Source organism: Dipteris shenzhenensis, chromosome 11 (assembly GCF_047967505.1).
Source record: "Dipteris shenzhenensis isolate YYH24624 ecotype China chromosome 11, Dip_SZ_1.0, whole genome shotgun sequence".
NCBI lineage: Eukaryota > Viridiplantae > Streptophyta > Polypodiopsida > Gleicheniales > Dipteridaceae > Dipteris > Dipteris shenzhenensis.
This window is the reverse complement of record NC_141606.1, coordinates 52,061,580-52,073,116: the sequence shown is the minus strand read 5'-3', so window position 1 is coordinate 52,073,116 and position 11,537 is coordinate 52,061,580.

Sequence of the window (11,537 nt, the reverse complement as noted above, 5' to 3'; positions counted from 1 at the left end):
CAAGGCCTTTAATGTATAGAAGAGCTAGGGGAGAAAAAGAAAACTCAAAAGCTAGGGTTGTACCTTTTACAAGAATAGGGAAAATTTAGAGGAAAAGCCAAAAGCAGAAAAGCTAAACTCTAAATAGAATAAAGCTTAAATCCTAGAAAAGCAAGAAAATAAAACTTTTAATATCAATTTAACTTTTTATTATTTTATACCACTCTACCCATACACCATAATAAATTAATCTAGGGGATAGGACTCAATCAACCCTAGAACTTGAACATCTTAAATCTAGGTCTAGACAACTCAGAATTCTACCAAACTGGAAACATCATTTAGCTCTCTGAAGCCATAGAAAGTAGATCTCATGGATTGGGTTTTGAAATCACTTCCAACTCACAAGGCTAGGTGATCAAGATCTATCCTCATTGATTAAGCATCATAGCCTAACATACCAAGGCTCACCTCCAAAGTCATTGAAGGTGAACAATTGGCTATGGAGAACCCTTGTGGATGTGTGAAGTGTCATCAGTCTCGTACGGCACATTTGTAATTCAATACCAAGTGGAGGGTGATCCAACAAAATAGTCATTCACTTCATAACTTCCTTGGTGTGAATTCCACCCCATGCACTAGCTTCTGACATCCTATCACTAGATGTGACTAGAATGGATACTAAAGATCCATGGCCATGATGAAGATAAAGAGAAAGACCGTGCTGAAGATGGTGATAGAAGATGGTAGATCACACTGAAGGTGACGTATTGGATTGAAGGTGTGTTGTCTCTGTTTTACCCAAATGCAAGTTCCGAGGGTGTTGGTCACCTATAATCGTGTCATTTCTCATTGTAGCATAGGTGTTCACAAGTGTAGCATAGGTCCTCGGGTTGTGTTCCGGTGAGAGGTGTAGGCTAAAGTGTGGAAAGCAGATCTCATGCGTGTGAATCAGAAAGAGGGCTTGACTATAATGATTGATGGAGGCTCTCACCTCTACAGGAGTTCAAGGGTCTAGAAGGGGATTTCAGGATTAGAAAGGGGGATAGGGTTGAGAGAGTTAACTAGGAGTTCTAGGGTTCAAAGGGGGTTGCAGGGTGTAGGAGGAGTCCAAGGTTGAGGAGTGGAGAGCTAGTCTCCTTCGCGGATTCGAGGGGTAAGGGTTGAGGAGGAGGGAGGGAGGAGGAGAAGGAGGAGGGAGGAGGATGGAGCAGGAGGAGAAGGGAGGAGGAGAAGGAGGGAGGAGAAGGGAGGGAGGAAGGAGGAGGAGAAGGAGGGAGGAGGAGGGAAGAGAAGGAGAAGGGAGGAGGAGGAGGAAAAAGGAGGAAGGAGGAGGAAGGAGAAGGAGATGGGAGGAGGAGGAGGAAGGAGGAGGAGGAGGAGGAGGAGGAGGAGGAGATGGAGGAGAAGGATGAGGGAGGAGGATGAGGAGGAGGGAGGAAGAGGGAGGAAGGAGGAGGAGGAGCGAGTTCAAGGGTAGAGAGTGCAAGGGTAAGGGCATGCTAGAACACGATAGTGTAAGAGAGCATGGACACAATGGAGATTGATCGGATGAACACAATAGTGAGCTTGAACACTAAACCCCAAGCTTCATTCCATTGAGAGATATTTATACATGTTGGTCTCTACACAATTTATAGGTACCTCTGTGGTGGGACCTCTTTTGTAGGAGACCTTTTGGATAGGAGTCCCTCCACTTTTGGGGGGGACCTTTTGGGTCTCTACACAAAGTGGGGGGACCTTTTGGGTCTCTACACAAAGTGGAGAGACTTTTGGGTCTCTACACAAAGTGGAGGGACCTCCAAAAGTGTAGGCTTTTAGTCTTTCTCTCTCTAGATTTAGTCTTTCTCTCTCTAGATCCTGATTTTGCAAGTATGATTGGATCTTTTCTAGAGAGGATTTTGGCTATCCTCATCCTTTAAGATTTATCATACTATCTTCTAGGCTCAAGATATCACAAGTGGAGCTTTGCCGCTACTCTACACACACAATGCTCTCATAGTTTTTGTCCTAGACTGCACTTCTGGCCCTTGTTGCCATAGGGTTAACAACTCCCCGAGACCAATTTGATTACCCATTCTTGGGTTATGGTTGGGTCTGCAGATGATGATGTGATGCGGTTGTGTTTACCCAATGAGTATGGTATCATACAACATCATAGCCAACAATTACAACAATGGTCTCAATTATTTGCTACCATGGTGTCAGATAAGTAGGAAAGAGAAATGGAAAGACAGATGCTCCCATCACTCCAATCCAAGTTGCAAATTGCTGAGACTAAAATTATGAAGCTCAAGGAAAGCATGGCAGAACAAATGCAGTAACAACTCCTTGCACACAATGCTCTAGTAGAAAGTAGAAAGGATGCCCTACAAGCCATGGTTTCTCTCCAAGATAAACACCTACATCTATCTAATGCCTTGAAGCAAAAGGAAAAGGTTGAGTTATTCCTCTCCCATATGCAAGCCATTTGTGATGATATCAAGAAGGAATTGGTGCAATTAAATGAAAGATTACTACTTAAAGAGGATCAACTCCATGCCATAGTAGACACAAAAAATGAGTTGCAAAACAGCCTCAAAGAGGGTGAACGTCAAATTCAAGCACTAGAGAAGGAAGGCATGGCATCAAGGGAGATACTTGTGCACACCAAAGTAGAACTAGATGCTCAAGAACAAAAGTTACTCCAACTCCGCATGCTTAATGATCAATTTCCAGGGCATCCAAAAGCAGCTCAACAATTCAATAGTCTAAAGCTTGCATACACCTCCACATTGGGTAAGTATAAAGATAAGTGCATGGAGTGGAAAAATCAAAAAGCAATAATTTCCAAGTTGGAAATTCAACTACTGGGTCAAGCCGATGATAATGCGGAGGGGTTAGCACATGATCTTTTGATACAAGGCATCACTACAGTATACCAAGAGCTTGTTGCAGTTCTTCAGCAAGAGGATTACCTTGAAGGAAGAATACACATACTCTAGAAACACTTGCAAATCAAAATGTTACATGCAATATCTGGACCAAACCAATAAGCACGAAGAATCTCCGAGATCTATGCCAGCACATGGATGAAGCCGAGAGGAATGTGTTCTGTCTCTCAATGCATGCAAATCTCATATGGTTAAAGGCTGATGCAATACTACTATACGAGTGCTTGATGGGAAGCCCCCCTCTTTGGGTAGTAGCTGGACTCCTACCTTTACTGCAACAATCACCAGCAACTTCCATGTGACAACTCCCAGAAGAATCCAAAATTAAAGCTGTCAATGCCTACCAAAAGCGACAGGGATCTGCCAAAGGAATATTTGGTCTACCTTCAATCTAATCTCCCCTATCTTACCACTCTCTATTATGATCTACTCACATCCCCTGGAATGTGCTATGGCCTTGCTTGTATTGGTTATATAGTTGATTCCCATGTGCCCATGTGGAATTTTGATCTATGTCTTGAATAGCAGTCTGTTGTATGGTGCCACTAGAGACATTTGGGGGTTGTGACTCTGGAGTCGTGGAGTCGTCAACATTGGTGACTTGTGATTCCTAGAGAGGTATGCTATTTGGATCTCTTGCAAAGTCATTATGTGGAATGGTATCCTCTTGGATTTCCATGCTCGAGTCCTTCTATTGTGGGAGCAAGACTAAACTGAGTTGCAGTATTCTTTGGTAAAGTTCTACATTGTCATTCTATAGAGTCTGTTCGAATTGTTGCCCTTCCATGCTATCTTCATTGAGAGTAGGTCGAGGGTCTAATTCCCATTCTGGCTATAATATCAATGCTTCAAAGTCCTCTATATCTTGTGTTGAGAGGGGTATAGATTCATCCTCTTGCTCTATTGCAAACCCAATTATTATGGCCAATAGATGGGCAACGTAGCTTTTGCCATTATGGGTAGTGGATACATAATTGGTTAGCAACAGCAAGGATATGTGTTGAGCCCAATCTTGTAGTTTTTCTCTACCAAGGAGTGTAAGAGTTTTTACTGACATATAGTTTTTTCTCACTCCTAAATGATTGAAAATGTTAGCCAAAAACTTAGCTGCCTCTTTGCATATGGGGTCCTGAATCATATCATGGCGTATTCCCCTGCTTTGTGACTTTGTGTTAGGTTGGAATGAATCCTGAATTTCACAGAATCTTGCATCCAAATGTTTCTTTGAATATTCTTCTTGTGCATCTGGAAATGAGAAAGCCTCCTGCATAGTGGATCTACTGAGGTAGATTTGTAAGTTCTTTTCTTTATATATTACTATTCCATACTTATCTTTCTCCAACTCTCTGCTTTTATATGATGTTATGAATTGACAAATGTATTCTGTCATAGCAGGTATTGGTGAGAAGAATTTTAGCTTCTCAAAAAGACTACCTAGTCCCTTTGACTACAAGAAGTTGTAAGCATTGGGTGACATGGCAAACGTTGAGACTCGTGGCCATACAAGCTGTATTGTTCCATCTATTGCTAGCTCTTTGTTGGTCTAGTCCTCAAGGTGTTCTACACCTGCATCTTGCATAGTCAAAATTGCTCTGGCTCAATTTCTCCTACCTCTAGTATCCCTTGGTTCTGTGGCATTTCTTCTTGGCATGTTGCATTCATTTGCTCATCAGTATCACTGTCCATAACCACTAGCCGTGGTCGTTTTGGTGCTGACCTCTGGGTAGGTGATTTTGCACCGTGTCCTTCTTCAGGTTGGTGATTTGAGGAGGGATGTTGAGGTTGAGGCTTAGGCTGTTTGGCATGGTGTCTCTTTGCCGATGGCGTTGTAGGCCTTTTTCCCATCTTATTGGACCATCTTCGCCCTGGCATTGCACACATGAATCAGGTCCCAGTTTGACAGTGCCAATATAGTGCCATGTGCCAAAAGTGCATGTTTCTTTTGTGAGTGGCTAATGCATTTTACTCTTTTTGTGATGAGGGTGCTATGTGTGTGGATTTAAAACAAGTATCTCTTGGGCTTTTATTTGTGCATTTATTCATGGTGCTCAAAACGTGTGGGTGCGCTATGCATGACTAGTGAGGTAGGCATTCCTCCTATATGCTTAATTTGCTAAGGGAATCATAGGGCAGCTAGGACTTAGTCATCACCTCTGAGCCCTAAGTTGAAATCGATTGAAACTACCTATATGTACAAAGGCATACATATGCTAGTGAGTGCTCGTGAAACAATCTAGTCCTAATTATAGAAGACTTGGGACCCCCAAATCTTCATTATTGTCAGGGATGGCTTCCATGTTGATGTAGTAGCGCTTCAGTCAGCTCCTGCTTATTGTTGTTGTGAGCTTGACTCCATCCAGTGTTTCTAGCAGCACAGCTCTAATGGGATTCATTTTTTTGACTCTATAGGTTCCTTGACCTAGAAATTTGAGCTTGCCCTTATGGACTTTGGTGTTGTACAGTAGAACCAGGTCACCTTCCTTGATGTCTTTGTCTTTGAGGTTTCTATCAAACCATGCCTTCCTTCTTTGTTTTTATGTTGTCATGGCATGGCAGGCAACTAATTTGGTCTCTGTATACTTCTCTAATTGGTAGAATCTTTCTTTCAGCGATTCATGATCTCCCATACGTTCTTGTACTGCTATGCATAGACTAGGTATTACAAATTCCAGTGGGACCACAGCCTCAAGGCCGTGCACCAATTGAAAAGGTGTATTTTCTTTACTGACCTCTAGTGTGGTTCTATATGCCCATAAGGCTACATTTAGTTTCTCTGCCCAATCAGAACGCTTTGGTTCTACTACCTTGGTGAGGACAATACATAGAATTTTGTTGGTGGATTCGGCTTGTCAATTCCCTTGGGGGTAGTAAGGTATGCTCTTTCTATGGATCACCATAAAGCCACACAAGAGTTCTTGGATGACTTCATTGACAAAATGTGTGCCTCTATCTAACACAATTTCAATGGGACATCCAAATCGAGTGATCACATTCTCGTATAAGAACCTTGCTGTGCTTTTGGCATCTGCCTTTCTGACGACTTTAGCTTCAGCCCTTAGCTTTTGCCCACTTAGTAAAGTAATCTATGGCCACAATGATGTAGCATGCCTGTGATCCTTTTGCTCTATTGGATGGATGGGACCCACAAAATCAATCCCCTTTTTTTCAAAGGGTTTTTGTGCAAAGACTATTGTTAGAAGATTGAAGTCTTTGTGTTGTGGTTTAGAAGTTCGTTGGGCATACATCATAGCTTTTGACATATTCATAGGCATCTAACCAAAGTGTTGGCCACCAGTATCCTATGAGAAGGACTTTTCTTACTGTTGCTTCTCCTTGGAAACGTCCACTTGCAATGCCTTCATGTGCTTCACTGAGGATTGGCATGATCTCATGTGGCATCACACATCTCCTTAAAACTTGGTCCTTGCCCATCTTGTATAGTTGTCCTACAATGAGTTGATAGGGTGCAGCTTTTAGAATTAGTTTCCTAGCATCCACTGCTTTCATTTCAAGAGGTGCTCTTCCTAGCATTAAATACCCAATGATGTCCGCACACCAATCAAGCATAGTGTCTATTTAAAATAATGTGGCATCTAATAGGTTATCTTCTATTCCTTCCGGCTCTTCTCCTGTCCTCAATCATGACATGTGATCAGCAATGAAATGTTGAGCTCCCTTTCTCACCACAATTTTGAAATTGAATTCTTGTAGCAATAGAAGCCGTCGAGCGATCCAGCCTGTGGTACATGGCTGATTCACAAGATATAATAAGGCTTAATGATCTGTGTAGAAGATAAATTCAATAGCCAATAGATAGTGTCAAAATTTCTTCATGCTATAGATCATTGCCGAGGCTTCTCTTTCTGTTGTGGTGTAATTCACCTCCGCATCATTTAGCTATCTGCTTGCAAAGTATACTGGGTAGTCTTTGTTGTGTTTGCCAGGTTGACATAACACAGTCCCTACTGCATAATTGGAACCATCAGTATGTACATGAAAGTCTATGTCCCAATTTGGTGCCATTAGAATAGGGGCTATAATCAATCTCCACTTGAAGGTTTCAAATGCTTGTTTGCATTCGTCTTTCCAAATGAAGTTGACTAGGAGCTTGTATAGGGGCCTTGCAATCATGGCATACCTCAGTATGAATCTTCTATAGTATCCAACATGTCCTATGAAGACTTGAATTCCCTTGGCATTTAGCGGGGGGGAAGTTCCATGATGATCTTTATTTTGTCCATGTCAGTTTGCAATCCCATATCGAGAGACTATGTGTCCCAAGGCTACTCCATGTGTGATCAAGAATTGGCATTTTAGAGTATTCAAAGAGATTCCATACTCCCTGCATTTTTTAAGCACTTCTTCAAGGCATTTCAAGTGATCTTTTTTTCCTAAGTGTATGCACAAGTCGTCGAGGAAGATTGTAGGAACTTGTTGAGAAATTCCTTGAAGGCAGTGTACATTACCCTTTAAAAAGTAGATGGGGCATTGCATAAGCCAAATGGCATGACTTTGTATCCAAAAATGCCCCATTCTGTGGCAAACGCTATCTTTGGCTGATCTTGAGGTGTAATTTGTACTTGGTTGTACCCGCTGAACCCATCCAAGAAGCTATACACTTCAAATCCTGCTACTCTTTCTAAAACTGTTTCAGTCAATGGTAGGGGATAATGATCTCCGATTGTTGCTGCATTGATGTTCTTGAGATTCACACATATTCTAAGCTTCTTTTTTTTCTTAGGAACAATCACAATTGGTGACACCCAATCGGTATGCTCTATCTCATAAATGAAACCAGCCTCCAGTAGTTTTTCTAGTTCTTCATAGACATGGGTGCCATACTTGGGATATGTCCTGTAAGGTCCACATACCTTTGGTTTGGATCCTTCCCTTATTGGTATGGTATGTACTGCAACTTCTGGGGAAATCCCTTTCATTTCTTTGTGGGACCAAGCCATGCAATCTCTATATTCCATTAGCAATGCTTTCAATTCATTTTCTTCTTCTAGAGTGAGTTGTTCACTGATGTACACAGGCTTTTCTTCTTCTCCATCTAAGGCAAGATTCAGTTTCCTTATCTTGGCTAGTCCTTCATAAACTGGGGTATCCTCAATATTCTCTGTTTCTTTGAGCTCTGATTCCCTAACTGGCCTAGGCATTGCTATTGTTGCTTCTACTCTAGTGTAGTTTTGAAGTAATCGGGAACTTCCCTTAGGCCTTCATGGCACTTTGAGGTGCTTGCTTAGCTGCTAGCTCCACTGGAATATGTTTGGTCCAATTCACCTATGTTCCCTTGTTCTTCTTTTTTGTTACTATTCACCTTTTCACTCTTCATTCTCACATTGGGTTTCAACTTTCTAAGCTTTTTGCTTTGTGAGACTAGTGATGGATTTTCAATAGGAGTTGCACTCCCAAGGAGTGGTTCTTCAGCCATACAAAGACCTTCAAGCCCTTCAGGATCCCATTTAAAATTTGGGGACTTATGTGCTGTTGTGGGCTTAGTCAAGTACAATTCTACCACTCTTGTTTGCATTCTTTTGAATTCATTAAAATGCTCTATCTTGGCCTTGTGGCACTGTACACCCTCCTTCTTTTTCCTAGACCGGTTGCTTTTGGATTGTGATGGAGGGTCGATCTTGGGGAATTCAATGGCCATGAGTGCCTGTAGGATTGCCAAGTCATTTTCAAATACTTGGCCTTCTAAGGATGCATTATCAGCTTCTGTTTCCAAATCCCACTCTATGTCGGCACCGTAGTTGTCTATTATGAACTCTTCAGGGTCACTATCCCATTCGACGCATGTCATGAAGACTGGCATTTCCACTACTTCTGATTCATCATCCCAGATTGGTGCTTTTAGTTGTATCATTTGGGCATCCACATTTGGCAACATTAGATGTGTTGTTTTACAAATTTCTCGTGTAGCCAATGTCTGTATCCAATTATTGATGTCACTTTGTGTATCCCCTTCTTTGGGCTTTTGTGCATTGGTAGGTTCAGGGGATGCATGACTGATGGCCATAGTGGAAGAAGTGTCTTCAACATTTCTAGGAATAGTGGGTTTGATTTCCCCTATTCCTAGATTTATCTTGACAGTAGTTTCTCTATTTTGGATAGTGATCCTATCGATGCCCCAATCATGGAGTACCGACACTTCCCGAAGCCATGGTCTTCCCGACAATATCTGGTATGCTATGGCACCCTTGGGAAGATCCAAGATAGTAAACTAGAGTGTGAATCTTACTCCATCAATTTTTGTTGACACATTGTCAACAATACCCAATGGCTTCATTTTTGTGTGGTCAGCTAGGCGAATGTTAAATCTGGCCTTCTGCATTGGAGGTAGGCCCCATTCTTCATATAGCTCTCTTGCTAGAATGTTTACTCCGGCTTCGCCATCCACTATTGCGGGATGGTTACATTTTTGGATGGAGGGGGGGTTGGGGGGGGGAGATGGGGGGTGGGGAGAGGGAAGGAAATGGGAGGTAGAGGAGTGGGGAGAGGGAAGGAAATGGGAGGTGGAGGAGAAAAAGGGGAGATGGGGTGTAGAGAGAGGTAGAGAGATGGTGGAGTGGAGGGAGTGGGGGATAAAGAGAGGTAGAGAAATGGTGGTGATGGAGATGGGGGGTGGAGGAGGAGATGGGGGGTCATGGAGGAGATGGGGGGTGGAGGGGGAGTGTCACACATCGGTTGGAGGGCCAATTCTTCCCAATTTATGCATCATTCTTTCACACATGTGCATGACAAGTGGTATCAGAACCAAGATCCTCTAATTATGAGAGCCTGCCATGTGGAAGTTGCAGCAGTCATTGACATCAGCGTGAAGTCATCGAAGATAATGAAGATTCATCCATCAAGAAATCACCAAGGGGCACCCCGCACCGCCAAACGCGAGCCTTCAAGGCCCCTATGCGGGCCGCGGGCCGCATTAACTGCCCCAATTGGTAGTACTTGGACTCTTCCCAAGCAAGAGGGTGCTATACATGGTCATAGGTGGTCGATATGTAAGTGCTTAGTAAGGTCTGGTGATGTTAGAAGGATCTCAAGTAATTGGTAAGTCATGGAAGCATGACTATGGGTGGATCCACAATTAGACATGGTGGTCTAGAATGAGTACTCAAGTAAGATCTGGTGATCTTGACCTTGTAAGTTAGGCCTATCTTGTAAGTTTTGGGTCTAATCAACCTAAAACTGATGGTTCCAAACTGGTCACTTGGAACTTGGACCAATGCATGCATATGAGAGAGAGAGATTAGGAAATGGTATGTTATTGGAAAAGCAAAGTAAAACAAAAATGGATTCCTACTAACCCTAATGGGGGATAAAGTTAAATTAGTTTTTGTATAGGAATGTCCAAAGCAAAGGAGTACATGGACAGCACAACATGAAAGATAAGCACTATGTCTTTCTTATTGATTTATTTGGAAATTTGATTTAAAGGAACATACTAATGTTCGACTTGTTTAGCAGGAGTACCAAACATGAAGATGAAAGATTGAAGTTGTTGTATGGAAGTTTATATAGGAACCTAAAGAGTGCTAAAGATCATAAAGTCAAAGAAGAGTACCTAATAGATGAGGACATCTATGTCCCAAGCAAGAGGGCATGTCATTACATGATTTTGTAGTCTAGAATGTATTAGGCTAGAATGATCAAATGTAATAATTAGAAGGTAGGCTAGGTAGGTTTCAATGGCTAAATGCCATATGGATAATGTATTGGATATGTTAATTGATTAATACAAATGGTGCACTCACACATGTAGGTCCTAGGATAGGAATGGGTAGGAATGCATGGGTATGCATTAATAAATGGTAGGCATGAAGTGTCATAGGCTAAGGGTAGAATAATGGGGTATGCCCAAGGGATGGATCCCAAGAGGCATGAGAGGTTGTGACCTCTCATATGCATTGAATGTGTGTATGAGGTATTAGGCATTCATATATGGATTGTGGCTTGTGTGGAGCATGTAGAACAGTTGTCAATAGCATGTGTGGAGGGTAATGGAGATGGGGGGTGGAGGAGGTGGGGGATAGAGAGAGGTAGAGAAATGTTGGAGTGGAGGGAGTGGGGGATAGAGAGAGGTAGAGAGATGGTGGAGGGGAAAAGGATGGTTACCTTGAGTGGGGGAGATGGGGGATGGATGAAAAAAGTGGAGGTGGTGGGGAGGAAGATGATGGGAGGTGGAGATGGAGATGGAAGGGGGGGTGACGGAAAAAGTGGTGGTGGAGGGGGGGTTGATGGAAAAAGTGGTGGTGGTGGTGGTGGTGGAAATGGTGGACGGAAGTTGGAGAAAAATAGAGATAGACAGAAATTATGAAGGCTTAATGGAATTTGGAGAAGGGAGTGGCTATCAAAAGTGTGGGCAAAGAAATGAGGGGGGTTGGTGTTGCTTTTATAGGATGTGGGGGGATTAAGGGTAAATTTTGGGTTTTTAGTGTATTAATGTGATTTTGTAAGTCAACACTATCCTTTTCCATTATTTGGAAGCATTTTTTCACTCATTTGCCTTGAGGGATGTATCTTGAATGGTTTTTCGAAGAGGGTTCTTTTTCACACATGCAAGCACGTGCTCTGCTTTCACTTCAGGCATTTGCCTCCCCGACAGCGACACCAAATGTTGTC